This window comes from Rhinatrema bivittatum, chromosome 5 (assembly GCF_901001135.1).
Source record: "Rhinatrema bivittatum chromosome 5, aRhiBiv1.1, whole genome shotgun sequence".
Classification (NCBI taxonomy): Eukaryota; Metazoa; Chordata; class Amphibia; order Gymnophiona; family Rhinatrematidae; genus Rhinatrema; species Rhinatrema bivittatum.
In genome coordinates, this window is record NC_042619.1 from 360,651,564 (window position 1) to 360,674,126 (window position 22,563).

At 44.4% G+C, this 22,563-nt stretch overlaps 1 protein-coding gene across 3 annotated transcripts in view; it reads left to right on the plus strand.

Annotated features, from left to right (window-relative positions):
* Positions 1-22,563, plus strand: part of UGGT2 (UDP-glucose glycoprotein glucosyltransferase 2) — a 1,031,439-nt gene that overhangs the window by 389,137 nt on the left and 619,739 nt on the right. The window lies entirely within an intron of this gene.

Below are 22,563 nucleotides of genomic sequence, written 5' to 3' on the forward strand. Positions count from 1 at the left end.
TGGTCGAAGGCCCCACTAGCTTTCCAGACGCCATGGACGTTCGTCTGAAAACAGGCAGGAACGTCCATGATAGGAGGCCCCGCTAGCTACCTTTCCAAGTGCTCCAGGCTGTGGCCTGCCGCCGCAGGCCCCGGATGGATGCCTGGAGCCATGGACGTTCATCTGAAAAGAGGCTTGAATGTCTATGGTCGGAGGCCCCGCTAACTACCTTTCCGGGCGCTCCAGGCTGTTTTTTGCTCTTCTTTGTTGTGGCCAATAACTGCATGTGCCATTGTCTGTTTCTAGTAGCCATGTGGCTGGTACTGTTTGCTGTTCATTTATTCTGTTTTTGGCTCATTTCTTCATGCTGTCCATGTGCCCCTCTTCTTTGTTGTGGCCAATAACTGCACTTGCCAGTGTCTGTTTCTAGTAGCCACATGGCCGATACTGTTTGCTGTTCATTTATTCTGTTTTTGGCTCTTTTCTTGATACTGCCCATGTGCCCCTCCTGTTTCTCCATTCGTTTATCCCATTTCTTCTGGTTTTTTTTTTTCCATTCAGACATTATCATGCCAGCAAAACGTACCATTTCACAGGTTGAGGCATAGTCCGGAGATCTGCAACAGCAGGCAGGCACAAGTTGTAGCCAGCCGCCAAGAATCGAACATGTGATGCTCGCTTTATGGATGCAGAAAAGGAGCTACTGTGCCGTGCTGTCTGTGAGAACTACAAAGTTCTCTTCCAATCAAAGGTTTCTTGCTCCACGAAGAAATGGATTTGGGAGAAGATCGCGCTGGATGTCAGCTCCCTTTCTGTTACGCCCAGGGAGGTAAAACAGGTACAGCACCGGTGGTGCGACACTAGAAAAGAGGTGAAAGAAAAGGCTGCCAAAATTGAGGCGGCAGCAAAGCGGACCAGTGGAGGGCCACCATGTCATATAGTCTTGACACCACTGGAGAAGCTGGTTCTCAGTACTGTGAGGCCACAGGTCGTGGTTGGTGTGCTCACACTGTACAGTGCTGACACTGGAGCAAGTGAAGGTATGCATTAGGAGATATCTTGTTTGCATTGTATGTTTACTTTTGGGCTCTTGAGAGGCAAACTGTTGACAACTAGAACTTCAACCTATCTTTCTCCATCTTTCTCCACAGATAGTCAATGAGGTTGATGTTATTGAAGAAGATAACCAATCTATTCCCACGCCAGAATTTGTTTTCCCTTGACTCCCCCAGCCAACATGTACAGGTGGCGAGACACAGGAACTTTTCACACTTAACCTGTTCGAAGTCTCTTCTGCAAGCCAAGAACGTGAGACATCTGAGGCATCATTACACCTAGAGATACCTGAAGCATCAGCAACTCCGCTAGAGGCTACTGCGACACCAGAACAGGAACTGGCAACAGTGTCACGTGACCTGGAACAGGCGTTGTTTGGTATTGACGGGTTATGCGAGCACTTTATGACTGGAATAACATCACGACAGGATCAACACAATGACTTGATGCTCCAGGAACTGAGGCAAATCCAAGCCGACATCAATGGGGCACTGGCTTCTCAATCGATGTTGATGAAGGAACTTATCAGCACTGTCAGAAATGTTGCCTCTGCTTGTCGTTCCCTTAACCATCCATAAGAATTATTAAATTTTGTTTTATCTATTAAAGGAACAAATTCTGTTTCATATTTATGAGTACTTATGTTAATTCGTCACCCATAAAGCATGATTTTCATCTCCCTCGCTTCTCCAAACCTGTCATGCCTCTCCCCTTGTATCATCATCCTTTGCAATTCCCTCACACCCCGTAACCACCACTACCACTTATAGCTTCTGTAACAACCAACTCTTTAAAACAAATATTATTGATAGAATAAATAACTATATATAAAAAGAAAAAAATGGAAAAAAATACAGTACAATTTCAAAATTAAAAAATATATATATTTTTAACTATACACAACACAACAAAAAAACATATTTACAAAAGGGGAAGGAAAGGGAAGGGGGCCATGCCATGGGGGCAGAGGAGGAGCATCGGCATTGACGACGGGGAGACTCTGGCCGTCCTAGAGGAGCCCAGGACATAACCAGCAGCGATTGAGCTGCTGCCATGGAACGCAGCAGCTCAATAATTTCCTGCTGGCCATGCCGCAGGTCCTGGTTGATGGCCACCGTCTGCACCGCCAGACCCTCCATGATATCCAGGCCGCAGGTCAAACCGCCCCTGGAGAGCCAACACAGCATCCAGGCGTGCCTCCGTGGTAGAGGGCCCGGCCTGCTCCCGTGGCCCTTCCCAGATGCTGCGCCGGCCTCAAACCAGCTCCTGGTGCCTCTGGTGTGACGTGGACATCATCGTCAATGACAATGACCTCTTCGGCCTCCATGGCTGGTAGGAATGGGGGCTGGGGGTGGTGGCGGTGTGTGGTGTATGGTGGCGGCGATGCTGCTGGTGGTGGCACCAGTTGCACATCTGAAATGAGAAAAAAGAAGTAATTACTAGGGTGCAAAAAACAGAACATGGGACCGGCAGGCCTGACAGCGTAAAATGACAATAGCCCATACTTTATATAGGCCGATACTATTAAAGGATCACCTTGTGGATGCGACGATAGAGATGGTGGTGTGGGTGGCGGTTCATGTTCCTCCTCCGAGGAAGAAGTGTCTGAAAAGAGAAAAACAAAAGCGTTACTGATGCGCATGGAAAGATCCCGAATGGTAGGATGGAGACACAGTGATAACCATTTGTTATTGACATTATTAAACAAGACGTCATTTCTTACACCTCTAGCATCATCGTAAGCCTGATATTTCAAATTTTTAATGTTAGACCAACATCACATAGCTTCCTGCAGTGTTCGGCAGGCACACAGGACCCGAAGGAACTCCTGCTCCTCCCTCCTCAGTCTTCGGGCCCTCTTTTTCAATGCCTCAACCGGGCGACAGAAGAAAGCAAATAGAAAACATTCGACAATGCAAGAAATTGACCTATGCTATCTATTTTTGAGAAAATTGCCCTCTGTAGCACTAGACAGGCAACCCTGTTACACGAGTTGCCCATCTAGTGCTCCAGAGGGAACCTTTCACTTTTGTTTTGGTTGGCACCCCAACAGTGCATATACATATATAATATGCTTGTGATAATATACAAGTGTCACAGATGCATAATTTAATAACATATTTTGAGGAATGGTGCACAAGGCTGAAGGGTCCACAAGGCAGGTTTCTTCACCCACTAAGCCACAGTTCTTGTTCTTAATTCTTGCATGAGCCCTGCAGCCATATTGTTGTGAGTGCAAACCAATAGACAAAAATGTACCCTACAAAGGGACGTCTCTATGCAGCCTTTGTCTGCTTCACAACAGTAAACAATTTTGTGGGGTACCAACGCCAATTGCCATGGCCTTACCAAGGCATCCATGTCCACGGTTGTATCGGCACCCGCTACCCTCCTGACAGCTCCTACATAGACGCTCCCTTGGCCTACACCTATAGAGGCGTTGGAACTTACCTCCCGTGGGAATGAAGCCTGGGCATTGAAACTCACCCTGAGCGCCTGCCAGGCCTCATCGGCCCAATCCTGTTCCCATGGGCACCCAGGGCGAAAATAAAGATGGCGTTCATCTTGAATAATGAGGTAGGCCAGCAGCCTTACATCGCCCTCGGCGAAGTTGGGTAGCCTCCCTTGCAGCATGGCTACCCAACTGCATATAAAATGGCCATCTGGGCATGGCTCCAGGGGATAGCGTTCACGTTCAAGCATGTACGTCCCTGTGCCGAAGGTCCCACGGAGCCTCAGGGACGCCAAAATCTAGATGCTGAAAGAAGAGGCCTTGCGCGGCGTCCATCCCTCCAGCATCCAGAGAGGCATCCCTGTCGCCGAAGGTCCCGCAGAGTCTCAGGGACGCCAAAATCTAGACGCTGAAAGAAAAGACAGAGAACGGATAATAAAAAACCAAAATGTATTAGTTTTTTGAAGCCAAAATAATACTACCATCAGAGTACAGATTGAGAAATCATAAGAAAAAGTTTATTAGTGTTATTAATCCAAAATAATACTGCTATGGAAAAGACAGAGAACAGATGGATAAATCAAATAAAAAATTTTATAAGTTTTATAAAGCCTTATTGAACTTTTCAGTACAGGGAACTTGTTTCATCTGTGGATCACAGCTCCTGAAAGAAAACACAAAACAGGATTAAACGTATGCTCTACAGGCATGAAAAGGATAATATCAAGGATTTCACAGAGGTATGTAGAAAATTAAAATCTGCACATCAATATGAAGAAATATATGTATAATTGATAACAACTTACACGAGAAATAAGTCTCGATGATCCTTCGGAGATCAACATACCCCCGCGCTGTGTTGTCCACCTCTGCAGCCGGTTCCAGAGGTGGATCTGGCGGCAAGTTTTCTGCATCCTCAACATCCACGCCAAATCGCAAACAAATGTTATGTAGCATGCAGCAGGCTATAATAATGCTCGCCACCTTTTCAGCACTGTATTGCAGGGCTTCACCAGTGATCCATGCATCTGAATCTGCCTTTCAGAACTCCAAAGGTCCGCTCGATCACGTTTCTCGTACTGGCATGAGCCTCATTGTAGCATTTTTTGACTGCAGTGTGTGGAGACTGGAGCGGAGTTAGCAACCAGGGCTTACAGCCATAGCCGCCATCACCTATATGGGGTATAATCAAGAATGCATCAAAAAACACTTCACAGTGAGAACAGCAAGCATAAACACATCACATATATTAATGTACACATACTGATTTGTATACCTAATACCACAGGCCTTGACACAAGGCATCATCTCACCGCTATCTAGAATCCTGCCCCGTAGCCAATGTTACCTACCAAGCAGCCAGCCTTCACCGTACCTCCCCTGTGGGAAATGCGCTCCAAGGGATGAATGTGCAAGCATGTAGGTGTCATGGCAGCTCCCAGGAAAACTTGCAACAACATTAAGAATTCAAAGGTACGCATCACAAACGACTTGCACATTCATTGAAATGGAATTGCTTGCAATTCCAGAAGGAACTCTTTTCTTCCGACTTGGAAGTCAATGCAATATGGGTGCAGTCTATTGCACCCAACACATTCAACATCCCTGCAATAGCCATGAACCCACTGTGGATCTCTTGCAGTTGCACTGGATCGGTAGGAAACATGATGTACTTCCTCATCTGCCTCATCGTGGCCTTCAAGACCTGTGCCAGATGCCATGAGAAGAAGGCCTGGGTCATACCCGCAACGATACTCACTAGGTTCTGAAAACTTCCAGTACCAAAAAAAATGTAACGCACCAAGAAGTTTCGTCAACCCTGGCACAGCATGGTTGCGATTGGCCAGGGGGTCAAGGTCACTGCACAGATCTTCATATAGGGCCAGGATTGCCCGTGAGCCTTCACATTACATCTCGCTCGGGCATGCCAAAGAGAGTTGTCTGTGGGTGAAAGATACGCTGCGCACATGGTCTGCGGATGGCCCTGGCCTGTCCACCGATAGCGCTGGTGTCAGAAAATGTGTTAGAATATGTGTTTCTTTGTAATCATGTATGTACAGTGTAGTCAGTTATACCAAGTTTGTCTTGAAGCATAAGATGACTTTTGTATACTCTGTACTTTTACATTTAGAATCATAAAATGGTTTCTATTTTCCCTGTACTTTCCCACTAAGATGAGGGCCTCGTTTGAGATGCCTTCCAACTCCAGACACCTGTGTCCTTGGAGGCTTAAAAGTATAAGAAACTTTACTTCTTATCTTTGCTCTTGGGAAGTTAGAAAATGAGAGCCCTCATCTGACTACCCTTGACAGGGGGGCAAAAAAAGTTAACTTTCTTGAACTGGGAAGCCTTCCAACTTCAGACCCCTCTGTCTTAGGAAGGGGGCAAATGTGTTAACTTTTTTGATAAGAAGGAGCAGACTAGCCCCATTTGGCTATTCTGTCAATTTAAATCCCTGTTAAGAACAATAAAAAAGGGGAACGGTAGCAGAGCAAGATAATCTCTGACTGACCGCACAGAGAGACAATGAACAGGCTAATTGCTTCATGATATTTGGTAAGCATTTTGATTATTTTCTGCATGAGAGAACCCTAGCAAGTATAATTGACCCTAGCTAGTATTAGCTAAGCATGTACCAGAAAAGCATTTATGTTACAAGAAAATGTCTTTAGTAGATATTTATCTAATTGCTATAGTTGCAATCACTATTGTTATCACATTTATGCTTAAAACTCTGTACTGTTTGATTAAGATAAGATTAGTAAAGTATAATGCCTCATAAGTTAAATTACCAGCATTAAAAGATTATAACTTTATCTGAATAAAGAAGCTGTTATTTTCATTCATCCAGCCTGGTTTATTTTCTAAATAACTCTAATGGAGAATACACATCTCTAAATAAATAATAAACTCCTTTCCTAAGAGCAGGAGGGTCATGTGAATAAGGTATGATAAGAGCTGAGCATATCCTGTCAATCACTGACACCGGCCTGTGCACGGACAACTCTGTCCTGCTGTGCCTGTACGCAAAACAACACAGTAATCAGCATAACATAAAGTAATATTAATATTTTATTATATAAATATTAATATATGGAAGCATCTGCAAGAAAAGGCAGCATAAATGTTTTGGACGTCCATGCACAGGCTACAAGGCAGAGCCACTGCTGCCGTTTGAACGAAGGAGTTGACGACAATACATACACATTCATAAAAACACATATACACACGTTTTCTAGCCCCTCTGATCTTTCTGCTGGGTTCTCGTCTCTTCGGGTTATATCTCCAATTGCTCGCCTAGCATTTCTTATTCTGGCTTTCATCCGTAACAGAAAGATCGCCAAAGCCAAAATGTACAATCCATGATGTTCTCCGATGCGTCTGCTTGCCACAAATCACGGCACCATACTAATGCCAGGGCAGGCGCTAAATTTATAGGTTTAAAAAAGTGTTAAAGACTTGCAATTGTGGATGCGCGTTACTGTATCGAGGGTAAAAGCTAATCCAGTCATTAATACTAATAATCTCTGTTTAGCTATTAATATTGGGACATAAATTTGCTGAGGGTTCATTTAAAGCAAAGGACAAAAAATCCCAGAAAGTGTCCTGCTTCTACGTAACTTGGGGGCTGCTAACTCAGAGAGCCAGCAGCGGTCAATCAGATTAATTGTGGGCTGTGCTCAGCGATGAGGCAGGAAGCACTAAAGCTTCTTGTGTCCAGCTAAGTAAAAGTTTAACTTAGTAAACCAGTCAGGGGGAGGGTCTTATCAAGCTCAATTGCAGATACAGAGTCCTGAGAACAACCTTAAGAACATAAGAAAATACCATACTGGGTCAGACCAAGGGTCCATCAAGCCCAGCATCCTGTTTCCAACAGTGGCCAATCCAGGCCATAAGAACCTGGCAAGTACCCAAAAACTAAGTCTATTCCATGTAACCATTGCTAATGGCAGTGGCTATTCTCTAAGTGAACTTAATAGCAGGTAATGGACTTCTCCTCCAAGAACTTATCCAATCCTTTTTTAAACACAGCTATACTAACTGTACTAACCACATTCTCTGGCAATAAATTCCAGAGTTTAATTGTGCGTTGAGTAAAACCCTTGACCAAGGGTTAACTGTTTAACTCCCTCCCACCCTGCCCCTCTGCCCACCCACTCCTAGGTTTGTTTTTCTGATATAGTCTGCCTTAATACATAATTGGCAACAAGATAAATTACCGTATTTTTTGCTCCATAAGACGCACCTGACCATAAGACGCACCTAGGATTCAGAGGGGGAAAATTAAAAAAAAAAAAGTTTGTGCTAAACCGGCTCTGTCCCCGGTTGTCTGTGCGTCTTATGGAGCAAATTAGGGGAGTGCATAACATTTTTTTTTCTCCTCATTTTGTTTTCTGGTCTGGGGAGGGCCATTTCGGTCCACTCCCCAGATCAGAAAACTTTTATCTTTCTCTGGGAACCCCCCCCCCCCAAAAAAAAACCCCATCCCAACCCTTTAATTAACAACCCCCCACCCTCCTGACCACCCCCAAGACCTACAAAATTAATTTACTACAACCCTCCACTCTCCTGACCCCCCCCCTCCCAAGACCTACCAAAAGTCCCTGCTGGTCCAGCGGGGGTCCAGGAGCGATCTCCTGGACTTGGGCCGTTGGCTGCCAGTAATCAAATGGCGCCGATGGCGCTTTGCCCTTACTATATCACTGGGTCCGACCAATGGGCAGCAGTAGCCCCTGTGACATAGTAAGGGCAAAGGGCCGTCATCTGCCAGTAATCAAAATGAACGGCCCTTTTCCCTTACTATGTCACAGGGGCTACCGCTGCCATTGGTCGGCCCCAGTGACATAGTAAGGGCAAAGGCCTTCGGCGCCAATTTGATTACTGGCGCCAAGTCCAGGAGATCGCTCCCGGACCGCTCCTGGACCCCCACTGGACCATCAGGGGACTTTGGCAGGTCTTTGGGGGGGGGGGGGTCAGGAGGGTGGGGGGTTGTAGTAAATTAAGTTGGCAGGTTTTGGGGAGTCAGGAGGGTGGGGGGGGGGGGGTGTTAGATTTTTCGTCTAGATATATTCCCACACATTAAAAAGGTGGAAAGAAGGCAAAACGATTACCCGCATGGTTAAAAGGGGAGGTGAAAGAAAGCTATTTAGCTAAAAGAATCTTCATTCAAAAATTGGAAGAAGGATCCAACAGAAGAAAATAGGATAAGGCATAAACGTTGGCAAGTTAAATGTAAGACATTGATAAGACAGGCTAAGAGAGAATTTGAAAAGAAGGTGGCTGTAGAGGCAAAAACTCACAGTAAAAACTTTTTAAAATATATTCGAAGCAGAAAGCCTGTGAGGGAGTCAGTTGGACCGTTAGATGATCGAGGGGTTAAAGGGGTACTTAGAGAAGATAAGGCCATCGCGGAAAGATTAAATGATTTCTTTCCTTCAGTGTTTACTGAAGAGGATGTTGCGGAGGTACCCGTAATGGATAAGGTTTTCATGGGTAATGATTCAGATGGACTGAATCAAATCACGGTGAACATAGAAGATGTGGTAGACCTGATTGACAAACTGAAGAGTAGTAAATCACCTGGACCGGATGGTATACACCCCAGAGTTCTGAAGGAACTAAAAAATGAAATTTAAGACCTATTAGTAAAAATTGTAACCTATCATTAAAATCATCCATTGTACCTGAAGATTGGAGGATAGCAAATGTAACTCCAATATTTAAAAAGGGCTCCAGGGGCGATCCGGGAAACTACAGACCGGTTAGCCTGACTTCAGTGCCAGGAAAAACAGTGGAAAGTGTTCAAAACATCAAAATCACAGAACATATAGAAAGACATGGTTTAATGGAACAAATTCAGCATGGCTTTACCCAGGGCAAGTCTTGCCTCACAAATCTGCTTCACTTTTTTGAAGGAGTTAATAAACATGTGGATAAAGGTGAACCGGTAGATGTAGTATACTTGGATTTTCAGAAGGTGCTTGACAAAGTTCCTCTTGAGAGGCTTCTAGGAAAAGTAAAAAGTCATGGGATAGGTGGCGATGTCCTTTCGTGGATTACAAACTGGCTAAAAGACAGGAAACAGAGAGTAGGATTAAATGGACAGTTTTCTCAGTGGAAGGGAGTGGACAGTGGAGTGCCTCAGGGTTCTGTATTGGGACCCTTACTTTTCAATATATTTATAAATGATCTGGAAAGAAATACGACGAGTGAGATAATCAAATTTGCAGATGACACAAAATTGTTCAGAGTAGTTAAATCTCAAGCAGATTGTGATAAATTGCAGGAAGAACTAGTGAGACTGGAAAATTGGGCATCAAAATGGCAGATGAAATTTAATGTGGCTAAGTGCAAGGTGATGCATATAGGGAAAAATGACCCATGCTATAATTACAAAATATTGGGTTCCATATTAGGTGCTACAACCCAAGAAAGAGATCTAGGCGTCTTAGTGAATAACACATTGAAATCGTTGGTTCAGTGTGCTGCGGCAGTCAAAAAATCAAACAGAATGTTGGGAATTATTAGAAAGGGAATGGTGAATAAAATGGAAAATGTCATAATGCCTCTGTATCGCTCCATGGTGAAGACCGCACCTTGAATACTGTGTACAATTCTGGTCGCCGCTTCTCAAAAAAGATATAATTGCGATGGAGAAGGTACAGGGAAGGGCTACCAAAATGATAAGGGGAATGGAACAGCTCCCCTATGTGGAAAGACTAAAGAGGTTAGGACGTTTCAGCTTGGAGAAGAGACGGCTGAGGGGGGGATATGATAGACATGTTTAAAATTATGAGAGGTCTAGAACGGGTAGATGTGAATCGGTTATTTACTCTTTCGGATAATAGAAAGACTAGGGGGCGCTCCATGAAGTTAGCATGGGGCACATTTAAAACTAATCGGAGAAAGTTCTTTTTTACTCAACGCATAATTAAACTCTGGAATTTGTTGCCAGAGAATGTGGTTAGTGCAGTTAGTATAGCTGTGTTTAAAAAAGGATTGGATAAGTTCTTGGAGGAGAAGTCCATTACCTGCTATTAAGTTCACTTAGGAGCGGATTTTAAGAGCCCTGCTCGCGTAAATCCGCCCGGATTTACGCGAGCAGGGCCCTGCGCGCCGGTGCGCCTATTTTACATAGGCCTACCGGCGTGCGCAGAGCCCCGGAACTCGCGTAAGACCCGGGGTTTTCCGAGGGGGGGCGTGTCGGGGGCGTGTCGGGGGGCGGGCCCGATCCGCGTGGCGTTTTCGGGGTGGGACGAAGCGTTTCGGGGGCGGGTCCGGGGGCGTGGTTACGGCCCGGGGCGGTCCGGAGGCGTGGCCGCGCCCTCCGGACCCGCCCCCAGATCGCGTCCCGGCGCGCGGGGATTTACATCTCCCTCCGGGAGACGTAAATCCCCCAACAAAGGTAAGGGGGGGGTTTAGACAGGGCCGGGGGGGTGGGTTAGGTAGGGGAAGGGAGGGGAAGGTGAGGGGAGGGCAAAAGAAAGTTCCCTCCGAGGCCGCTCCGATTTCGGAGCGGCCTCGGAGGCAACGGGAGGTAGGCTGCCGCGGCTCGGTGCGCGCCGGCTATACGGAATCGGAAGCCTTGCGCGCGCCGATCCATGATTTTAGCGGATACGCGCGGCTACGCGCGTATCTATAAAATCCAGAGTACTTTGTTGGCGCCAACAAAAGTACGCCAATCGCGCTTTTTGAAAATGTACCCCTTAGAGAGAATAGCCATTGCCTTTAGCAATGGTAACATGGAATAGACTTAGTTTTTGGGTACTTGCCAGGTTCTTATGGCCTGGATTGGCACTGTTGGAAACAGGATGCTGGGCTTGATGGACCCTTGGTCTGACCCAGTATGGCATTTTCTTTATGTTCTTATATTCGGTCAATAAGACGCACATACATTCCCCCCCACCCCCCCCTCCCACACACACACTTTTGGGGGAAAAAAAGTGCGTCTTATGGAGCGAAAAATACGGTAGTAGTAAATTGGTATTTCCTTAGGTGTTTACCCATCAAATAAATTTACCAAAATGAGGACTATCCAATGCAACTATTGTGAGCCTTTATTCTGAGGGAAATCATCTGGAACTTAGGGCTTGCCCCATTTCTTCAGAACTCTCTTCCTTGAAAAAGGAGCTGGCTGAATTTAAAGCTGAATTAGCTGCAATGAAGAAAGTTTCACCCACTTTACATTATTCAGGAAGTAAATTCCCCATTACCACAGAAAAACCAAAGGTCAAGGAAAAAAGAGATTTACAGTGGGCTTGGGTAGGATAAGACCTGTGACCCACAGACACCCGTTCTTGACAGCTTGTACAGCCCACAAATCTAGTCCCCTACTCACACAGGGCATTATGGAACTCAAAAAACAACAGGCTTGCAATGGGCTCTGTAGAATTAGACCTGTGATGCAGAGACAACACACTGTATCAAGTGACACAAGTACAAAAAAGCCACCTCTGTATTAAATACTGAAGAAGTTCTTGAGAGAGAGATTGACGTGTTATCTGAAGAAAGAAGAAGAAACCCAATGATACAGAAATTCCATATACAATCAGTAACCAAAGAAAAGGAGCTCATTGTGCTGGGTGACTCTGTCATCAGAGGCACTAATCTGGGAACTCTCAGTGAGGGAAACTCTACAGTTAAAAGCCTCCCAGGATCATCAGCCAGCAGAGAATGCTATTCAATAGTCAGTGTGATCAAAGAAGAAAGCAAAGACTTTAAAAGTTGGTATTATCATCCATCTGGGAACCAATGATCTTGCTAGAAATAGCATCCAAGCGGTACAGAGAGATTTCCAGTTTCTAGCGAAGCAGATTAGTCACATGGTGACAACCATTTGCCTTTCAGAAGTGTTACCGGTTCATGGAAAGGGGAGGGAAGGCTAAGCCATATTAATAACTTCAATGTATGGCTCAAATCCTGTGGTAAGGAACAAAGGTTTGGATTTATTGGGGGCTGGTCTGGTGTATGGAACAGTAAAAAACTCTTTGTCAAAGATGGCTTACATCGGTCTGTGGCAGGAAAGAACATCCTAACAGATAAAGTCATAAAGCATTTAAAACTAGATGCTGTGTGGTGGGCAGTAAGAAATTAGAATGTCCCGACCCAACACAAATGTAAAGGAAAAGGGTGATTTGGATAATAAACTCAACTAAATAAGTCACAAAAAGAGTCCAGGAAAAGCAGTAACCTGAACGAGAAAAGCTGGAATCTATGAGCACAAATGCTCGTAGTTTGGGCAATAAAATCCCAGATCTGCAAGCCCTAATGGTGGAGGCGGACCTGGACGTTGTTGCTGTCACAGTGACGTGGTTCACGGAATCTCATGATTGGGATACGTGCAATACGACCGGGCTATAACTTTTAAGGAGGACAGAGAGGACAGGAAAGGGGGAGGAGTGGCTCTTTATGTCTGAAACAATATCCAAGCATCTGAGCTGCAAGGAAGATGGGGCAAAGAAGAAGCACTATGGTCCAACCTAAAAAAAAAAGATGATGGAGCATCAATTTTTATTAGAGTGGTTTATAGGTCTCCAAATCAAAAGGAAGAGCTTGACAGAGATCTGGTTGAAGACATCCAAAAGATGGGAAAGAAGGGAGAAGTGGGGATTGTTGGAGACTTTAATCTGCCAGATGTAGACTGGAGAATCCCTTCTGCAAAATCTAACAATAATAGAGAGATAGTGGATGCCCTGCAAGGGACTCTGTTCAAACAAATGGTAATGGAACCCAAGAGGAACGGAGCTATACTGATTTAGTGCTCACTAATGGAGATAATGTCTCTAATGTCCAGGTGGGTGCCCACCTCAGCACCAGTGATCATCAAACGGTATGGTTTCATATCACAAATAGGATACGGAGAAGAAGCACGAAGACCCGAGTTTTGCAGTTCAAAAATACGGACTTTGGTGAAATGGGGAAGTACCTGGAGGAAGAACTAGAAGGCTGGGAGAACAAGAGAGATGTAGAACAACAACGGACCAAACTAAAAGGAGCAATTACCAAGGCAACTAATCTATATGTTAGAAAAGTAGAGAAAAGCAAAAGAAAAATGAAACCTATCTGGTTCTCAAAGGAAGTGGCTGACAAAATAAAAGCTAAAAGAACAGCGTTCAAGGAATATAGAGGAGCACAAAGAAGAATATATGGTGGTACTGAGTGAGACGAAGAAAGTAAGATGGCAAAAAGTCAAGCAGAAGAAAGGATTGCCAAAGAGGTAAAGCGAGATGATAAAACATTTTTCAGATACATCAGAGAAAGGAGAAAAGTTCAAAGTGGTATAGTGAAATTGAAAGGTGAAAAGGATCAATGTGTGGAAAGAGATGAAGAAATAGCAGAAATATTAAACGAATACTTCAGTTCGGTGTTCACTAAAGAGGACCCTGGAGAAGGACCGTCGCTAGTTAACAAGAAAGTGGAGTGGAGTAGATGTAACTCCATTTACAGTAGAGAATGTATGGGAATAGCTGGGGAAACTGAAAGTGGATAAAGCCATGGGGCCTGATGAGGTTCATCCCAGGATACAGAGGGAGCTCAGAGATGTGCTGGCGGGTCCGCTGTGTGACCTGTTCAATAGATCCCTAGAAACAGGAGTGATTGGAGAAGAGCGGTGGTGGTCCCTCTTCACAAGAGTGGGAGCAGAGAGGAGGCTGGAAACTACAGGCCGGTTAGCCTCATTTCGGTGTTGGGAAAAGTAATGGAGTCGCTGCTGAAAGAAAGAATAGCGAACCATCAACATTTGAAGAATTGCCAGGGGAAGGGTCCTGTCAGACAAATCTGATTGACTTTTTGACTGGGGGACTAGGGGAATTGGATTGAGGAAGAGCGCTCAATGTCATCTACTTGGATTTCAGCAAAGCTTTTGATGTGGTACCGCTCAGGAGGCTTGTGAATAAAATGAGAAGCTGAGGAGTGAATGCCTAGGGTGGTGGCCTGGATTGCAAAATGGTTGACGGACAGAAGACAATGTGCGATGGTAAATGGAACTTACTCTGAAGAGAGAGAGCGGTGATGAGCGGAGTGCCGCAAGGATTGGTGTTGGGACCGTTCCTGTTCAATATCTTTGGAGCGACATTGCAGATGGGTTAGAAGGTAAGGTTTGTCTTTTTGCGGATGACACTAAGAACTGCAACAGAGTGGACACGCCGGAAGGAGTGGAGAGAATGAGATGGGATTTAAGGAAGCTGAAAGAGTGGTCGAAGATATGGCAGCTGAGATTCAATGCCAAGAAGTGCAGAGTCATGCATATGGGGTGTGGAAATCTGAAAGAATTGATTCGATGGGGGGTGAAGGGCTGATGTGCACAGAGCAGGAGAGAGACCTGGGGTGATAGTGTCTAACGATCTGAAGTCGGCAAAACAATGTGACAACGCGATAGCTAAAGCCGGAAGAATGCTGGGATGCATAGAGAGAGGAATATCAGTTAAGAAAAGGGAAGTGATTATCCCCTTACAAGTCCTTGGTGAGGCCTCACCTGGAGTACTGTGCTCATTTCTGGAGACCATATCTCTGAAGGGACAGAGACAGGATGGAGGCGGTCCAGAGAAGGGCGACTAAAAAGATGAATGAGTTTCATAAAATGACTTATGAGGAGAGATTTGAAGAATCTAAATATTGTCACGATCTCGCCCCCTCCGCTCAGCACTCTGTGGGGCCTCGTCAGGGTTCAGGAATCCCTCTCCGCTCCTATACCACTTCCTGTCCACCCGTACGGCTCCTGCACACCGCTGCTATGGACCCCTCCACGCCTCCATTCAGAGTGCCCGGCCTAACCCCAGCACTCCCAAACAGTACACAGAAAAGTCTTGTCAATAAAGAGTTTAATGTGGTTCTGTAGCCTCACCGGCGCAGCCCATGTAGTAAGCCTGGTTGTCCTTTGCAAGCCAAGCCACAAACGCTTAGGTTCTCCTTAACCAGCCAAGAATTAAACCGCATTTAAAGCAACATTTCCTTCCAACATTCTCAAACATCCCTTTTACAAACACAAGTATTTGACCATCCCCCAACCTCTGGTTATTTCCACCTCCATAGACGAACAGCTGGACCTTTCCTCTCCCCGAGCTTACCTCCATCTCCTCTTCTGACTCTGAGTAGCTGGGCTTTGTGGCCAACGCCAACCAACACTGGCACGCCCTCTTCCTAGTTCCATGGACTCTGGTGAGTCATAGTCATCAGCCCCTGTTTCCCCCACCTGTTCCTGCTCATTCTCCGGCCAGGGGTCAGGTGCCGGTTCAGGGAACCTGGGAACTGTAGTTCCTGCTGCCCTCCTGTTCGCCCTCTGGTGTCTAGGTTTGGTACTACCTGCGGCTGTTTTCCTATATCCAAGCTGTTTCTGCCCTGGGTCAGGTTGTACTGCATCACAATATGTACACCCTGAAGGAAAGGAGGAGCAGGGGTGATATGATACAGACTTTCAGATACTTGAAAGGTTTTAATGATCCAAAGTCAACGACAAACCTTTTCCATTAGAAAAAAATAAGCAGAATCAGGGGTCACGATTTAAAACTCCAGGGAGGAAGACTCAGAACCAATGTCAAGAAGTATTTCTTCACCGAGAGGGTGGTGGAAGCCTGGAACGCCCTTCCGGAGGAAGTGGTGACCAAAACTGTGAAGGATTTCAAAGGGGCGTGGGATAAACACTGTGAATCCATAAAGAGAAGAGGCATAGGGGTGGCTTGCAGGAATGACAGCTACTACCTGGTGATTAATATCCTTATTCAATAAACATACACAATGTTAATGCGACTCCAACATTGCTCTATGTTTCAAGGGCAAGAGGAAATGTGGAAAAAAGGATTTGCATTCACAAAAAAGCGGGGGAGTAGCTTGCTTGTGTTGGCGGTTACTACCCCAAACCAAATAAGTCTGATACTTCACTTTCAATGCATATCCAGCATAGCTCTCTGCTTCAATGGAAGGGGGGAATGAAGATAAGAGGATTTAAATTCAGGCAACAACCAACAAGGACTGAATTGTATAGTCTGGGTAAACAAATAAGCGTGGGTGTAGCTTGCTTGTTACGGCGGCTACTACCCCTAACCAATTATGGTTGATACTTCACTTAGAAGCATCTCCAGCACTGCTCTCTATGTCAATGGCGGGGGTGGAAGGTAACCAGAACCAAAAAGTTACTAGTAAGGGCCAAGAGTAACAGATAAGTATGAGAAAAAATAAGTGTGAAAGCTTTCTGGTCAGACTGGATGGGTCGTTTGGTCTTCTGCCGTCATTTCTATGTTTCTATATATTAACATGCCATCTGCTTGTGGTGGGCGCAAATTTGTACATGCTTGTTTCCACACACGCTAAGGGCGCGCTACTGCTGATATTGAATCGTATGTCCGAATAACACGTCGAAAACTTGATTCTAATTCAAGTTAAATGGCGCGCTAGCCCCGCTGCGCTTTACTGTATCGGACTGTTAGATAATAGAAGGTCCAGGGGGCACTCCATGAAGTTATCAAGTAGCTCATTTAAAACAAATCAAAGAAAAATCTTTTTCACTCAGAGCATAGTTAAGCACTATAATTTATTGCCAGGGGATGTGGTTACATCAGTTACTGTAACTGGGTTTAAAAAAGGTTTGGATAAGTTTCTAGAAGATAAATCCATAAACTGCTATGATGGTAATTAATAAGCAATCGTAGTTTGTGATCTTTCTAATGTTTGGGTACTTGCAGGTACTTGTGACTTGTTTTGGCCACTGATGGAAACGGGATATTGGACTTGATGGACCCTTGGTCTGACCCAGTATGGCATATCTTATGTTCATATGTTATGTTCACAACCAGCACCCCAGCCAAAACCTGGGATGGGTGTTTGACTGGATTGGTGAGAACATGTCAGCAGATCTCCCTGTTGGAGGGACACTGAGAATTTTTGTAAACCATTGGCCCAGTGTAATCTCAGATAGTTTTTGGGTACTTGCCAGGTTCTTATGGCCTGGATTGGCCACTGTTGGAAACAGGATGCTGGGCTTGATTGCCCTTGGTCTGACCCAGCATGGCATGTTCTTATGAGTGCTTAGCATACTTAGAAAAGGATTCAGATTACATCAGGTGAGTACTCCTCCAAATCACCCCTCAAGGAGCAGTTTGTCACTGCCTCAGCATCAGGAATTACTGATAAAGGAGCTCTTCTCTCTTTTAGAGACCATTGTGCTCAAATCTATTCCACCAGGGAAAAAAAAGGTGAAGATTTTACTCCATGTATTTCTTGATCCCAAAGTAAACAGGGGGACTCCTTCCCTTCCTAGACCTTGGGGCTTTGAACAAGTACTTGGAGGGGAAAAGTTCAAGATGTTTTCCTTAGGCACCCTGATTCCCTTTCTATAAAAAGGTGACTGATTATGTTCTCTGACTAAAAGATACTTATACCCACATTGTGATCTTCCCAGCTCACAGGAATGGTCTCATAGTAAGGAAACACCATCTTCATTATCTCACATTGCTTTTCGGTCTAGTAGCAGTGCCACAAATGTTTACCAAATGCCTTGGTGTAGTGGCTGTACATCTATGCAAATTGGGGGTGCTTGTGTTTGCCTGCCCAGATGATTGGCTAGTCGAAAGTGCACTCAAAGTACTGCTGAGACATAAATGAACAAAACCATTTGGACGTTGAATTACTAGAATTGTCATCAACTAGCAAAAATCCCACTTGAGCTTGTCCTTGCAATTGGAATTTATAGGCATGTTGCTAGACATGACTTGGGCAAGAGCCTTCATTCCAGAGGAGGGTTACAAATGAGGTTCATTCCTTTGAAGGTCTGCACAAATCCATTGGAAGAAACTGCCCTGAGAAAATTATAACTGGAAGAAGAACAAATATAGTGGGAAGTACAAAGAGTTACTTAAGAATCACCACGTTGATCAAAATTTGGCACAGCAATAGATAAAGAGAGGTGAATTTAAACCTAAAGGTGAGAGATTGATAATTGCAGCACAAGATAGTGAACAGCAGGCGTGACTGTTCACAGCCACACAGAAATAAATGGTAAAATGGGCAAAAGCAGAGTCTGTAAAACAGAACTGGAAATGATTATGCATCTCATCACTGGATGTAACTTTCTGAATTCATCAGAGCCAGCTGCTGCCACAGCAGAGACATCTGCCACAGTGCAAAGTTCTCCATGACTGTATAGATATACCTTATTGATGATAAACTGATAAGGGTTTCTGAAGATGATTTCTTTCCCCAACTCTGGTGCAAAGGATTCCTCAGCCCATTAGAACTAGTGATGAATTTATTTTGCCTCTTAAGCCTGGAGACCAGAGAGGGAAGACAGAATCTCTATTGTCCAGGATGGATGAAATGTTCCTACATAGTGGGGCTGCCCAAGGTCCTACATTGGCATGTGCCTTTCCTCAAGAGTTTCCAGGTCTGAATAAGGCTTCACCATAAGGTGGTGGATTCTCTTTATCTAGAGGAGTCAATTCATGAGTCAGAAATAGATCAAGAGGACTGTGTCCATTCTGAGATATTACTCCTCAGAAGAGTTGAAGTCTTCTCTTCAGTCACTCTCATCCTTTTTGGGGTTGTGGGTTAGTATTCCCCCCATGCTCAGAGGAGGAAGAAAATTCTTCTGGATTCCTTCAGATCCTCTACCTGACCTGCCTCCAAATACTTTTTCTCTGCTACTCGAAGTTTTGGATAAGATGGCAAAGATGCTGCACATCAGTGTTCAGGAAAGAAAAGAGCCCGTGAAAAGATGTCTTCAGGTTGTCCAACGGATTCTGCGGCTATCCCAGTTCACAAGCTCCTTCAAGACATCCAGATGAGGGAGTGGCCGACTCTAGAAACTGGGTTTAAAATATTTCACAAGTGCATATTTCAGTCAACACTGAAATATGCACTTGTGATCAATCCAACATGCCTCCAGGGAACGGGCCTATAGGTGTTAGATATGTTTGGAGCAGGTGGGGGAAGGTTTTCTAGGGATCCATGCTGAGTGCCTGGATTGCAACTCACCAGCTGTACATGTGGGGCCTTCAAAACCAATTGGATTAGACTTTATCCCATCAAATCTTACTGACTCCCTGAATGATAGCATCCCTCAGTGGTGGATGGAAGTTTTAAAGTTGGGCATCTCATAGCATGTTCTATAACATCAAGTGTCTCTGTCTACCAATACCACCTCTAAGGAATGGAAAGCATGTACCAGCATCGACACAAGGATCATGGTCCCTGGTGGAGAATTATCTTTAAATCAACCACCTGGAGTTGCATACCAGCTGCTATGCTCTAAGGGCTTTCTCAGGCCTTCTTTCAGGAAAGAGAATCTTGATTCAGACAGACAACCAAGTGGCCATGTTCTATATAAACAAACAAGGAGGTACACACACACTCTGCCAAGAGGCCCTTTGAATCTGGTAGTGGGCAGTATATAACAGTGCCCATGTCCAGGTGACCTGCCTTTGAGGAATCATGAACCCATTGGTGAACAGTCTCAAGTGAGTATTATAATCACACAAGTGGTTCCTAGATAAAGGAAGCATGGATAACTTGTTCTTTCATTAGGGAATGCCAGTGATCAACCTGGTTGCCTCAGAAGACAATAGAAAATTTGAAATTCTGCTTCATATATCAGAGCAGCTATAAATCAGCTCCTAATGTTTTTCTGCTAGACTAGAGCATTATCCTACTTTGGGTAATCACTGATTTCTCTGATAATCAGGGCCATCCAAAAGGTCCTTCAGGACACTTTGAGGATAATCCTCATAGCACCATTTTAGCTACAGCAAATGCGATATCCATATCTAGTCCATCTGTCAATTCAATCTTTACTTCCATTGGGAACATCTCAGGTTTTCATCACATAGGAAGAAGACAGGCTCTGCCATTGTTGGCTCCCATGGTTGTGGATGTTGAACACACAGTAATCTCCTCCTCACGCTTTTCCAAGGAGGTGGAGGATATTCTGATTTCCTTCAGAAAACCTTCAACCTGAAGATCTTATGGTTTCTAATGGAAGAGATTCTCAACTTAGTATTGTACCAGCCAGTTCAATCCCTTATCCTGTGGCACTAGGTACTTGCTTTGGTATCTCTTCTATCTCTTGTCCTTGGGCCTTAGCACCTCTGCGGTCAAAATTCATCTCTGTGCCATTATAGCATGTCACCAGAAGGTGGAAGGAGCTCCAAATTCTCTCCACTCCTTTATATCTAAATTCTGTGCAGTAAACATCCATTGTCTTGGGACTTCATTGTCATCCTAGATCAACTTATAAAACCTCCTTTGGAACCTCTCAAGTCTTTGGACTTTTGAAGTTTCTCACCTGGAAAGTATTGTTTTATTTATGCGCATCACATCAGCACAAAGAGTAAGAGAACTACAGGCTGTTTCATTTTCAGCATATCTTCAATATTTTTCACAATAGGGAGTTCTATGTAAGGACCCTAAATTTCTTCTGAAAGTGATATGTGTTCCACATCATTTAAGCTATTGTGCCATTTACATTCTTTCCAAAAGCACAGGGGAATATAGAAGAATGGGCTCTTTCAGGCCAATACTGAGTAAGCCGTTTAGTGGACAAGTTACTCAGCTAAAATTAGCTGGATAACTCATCCTGTATGTTCAGTGGGATAACTTTCTGCTTACCCAGATATCTTTAAAAGATATCCAGACTATGTAGCGCCAAGGTCTCATCTGCCATTTGGATGGGCAGTCTTCCAGTCTTGCAAGGTCCTCCTGTAATGTATCACAATCAGCTTGTGATTTAACTTCTCTGAAAATTTTGTATCATCTGCAAATGTGATAACCTCACTCGTCGTAATCTTTTCCAGATCATTTATAAATATATTGAAAAGCACCGGTCTAAGTATAGATCCCTGAGGCACTCCACTGTTTAACCTTTTTCACTGAGAAAATTGACCATTTAATCCTACTCTGTTTCCTGCCTTTTAACCAGTTTGTAATCCACGAAAGGACATCGCCTCCTATCCCTTGACTACTTAGTTTTCTTAGAAGCCTCTCATGAGGGACTTTGTCAAACGCCTTCTGAAAATCCAAATACACTAAATCTACTGTTTCACCTTTATCCACATGTTTATTAACCCCTTCAAAAAAATGAAGCAGATTTGTTAGGAAAGACTTCCCTTGAGTAAATCCATGTTGACTGTGTTCCATTAAACCATGTCTTTCTATATGCTCTATGATTTCTGCTCCCTTTTCCTATCGTAATGTAAAAATGTTCAATGTCCATTTCCCCCCCCCCCCCCCCATGGCTTAAACAAGTTTAAATCCCTCCTCCTTCACCCCCCATCCCACGAGGGGATCCAAACAACAAACAATGGGAAAAGGAAGCAGGGCTTAATAATAATTGAGGCGCTGGGCTAGATGGTACAATTTATATTTAATATTGGGGAAGGCAGACTTTTCAAGCCGAGGACCCAATGATGTCTTTTTATTTTTCTTTTTTTTCTTTTGAGACTGTCAGCGCTACTTGTGAGACTGGAAAATTGGGCATCCAAATGGCAGATGAAATTTAATGTGGATAAGTGCAAGGTGATGCATATAGGGAAAAATAACCCATGCTATAATTACACAATGTTGGGTTCCATATTAGGTGCTACAACCCAAGAAAGAGATCTAGGTGTCATAGTGGATAACACATTGAAATCGTCAGTACAGTGTGCTGCGGCAGTCAAAAAAGCAAACAGAATGTTGGGAATTATTAGAAAAGGAATGATGAATAAAACGGAAAATGTCATAATGCCTCTGTATCGCTCCATGGTGAGACCGCACCTTGAATACTGTGTACAATTCTGGTCGCCGCATCTCAAAAAAGATATAATTGCGATGGCGAAGGTACAGAGAAAGGCTACCAAAATGATAAGGGGAATGGAACAACTCCCCTATGAGGAAAGACTAAAGAGGTTAGGACTTTTCAGCTTGGAGAAGAGACGACTGAGGGGGGATATGATAGAGGTGTTTAAAATCATGAGAGGTCTAGAACGGGTAGATGTGAATCGGTTATTTACTCTTTCGGATAGTAGAAAGACTAGGGGGCACTCCATGAAGTTAGAATGGGGCACATTTAAAACTAATCGGAGAAAGTTCTTTTTTACTCAACGCACAATTAA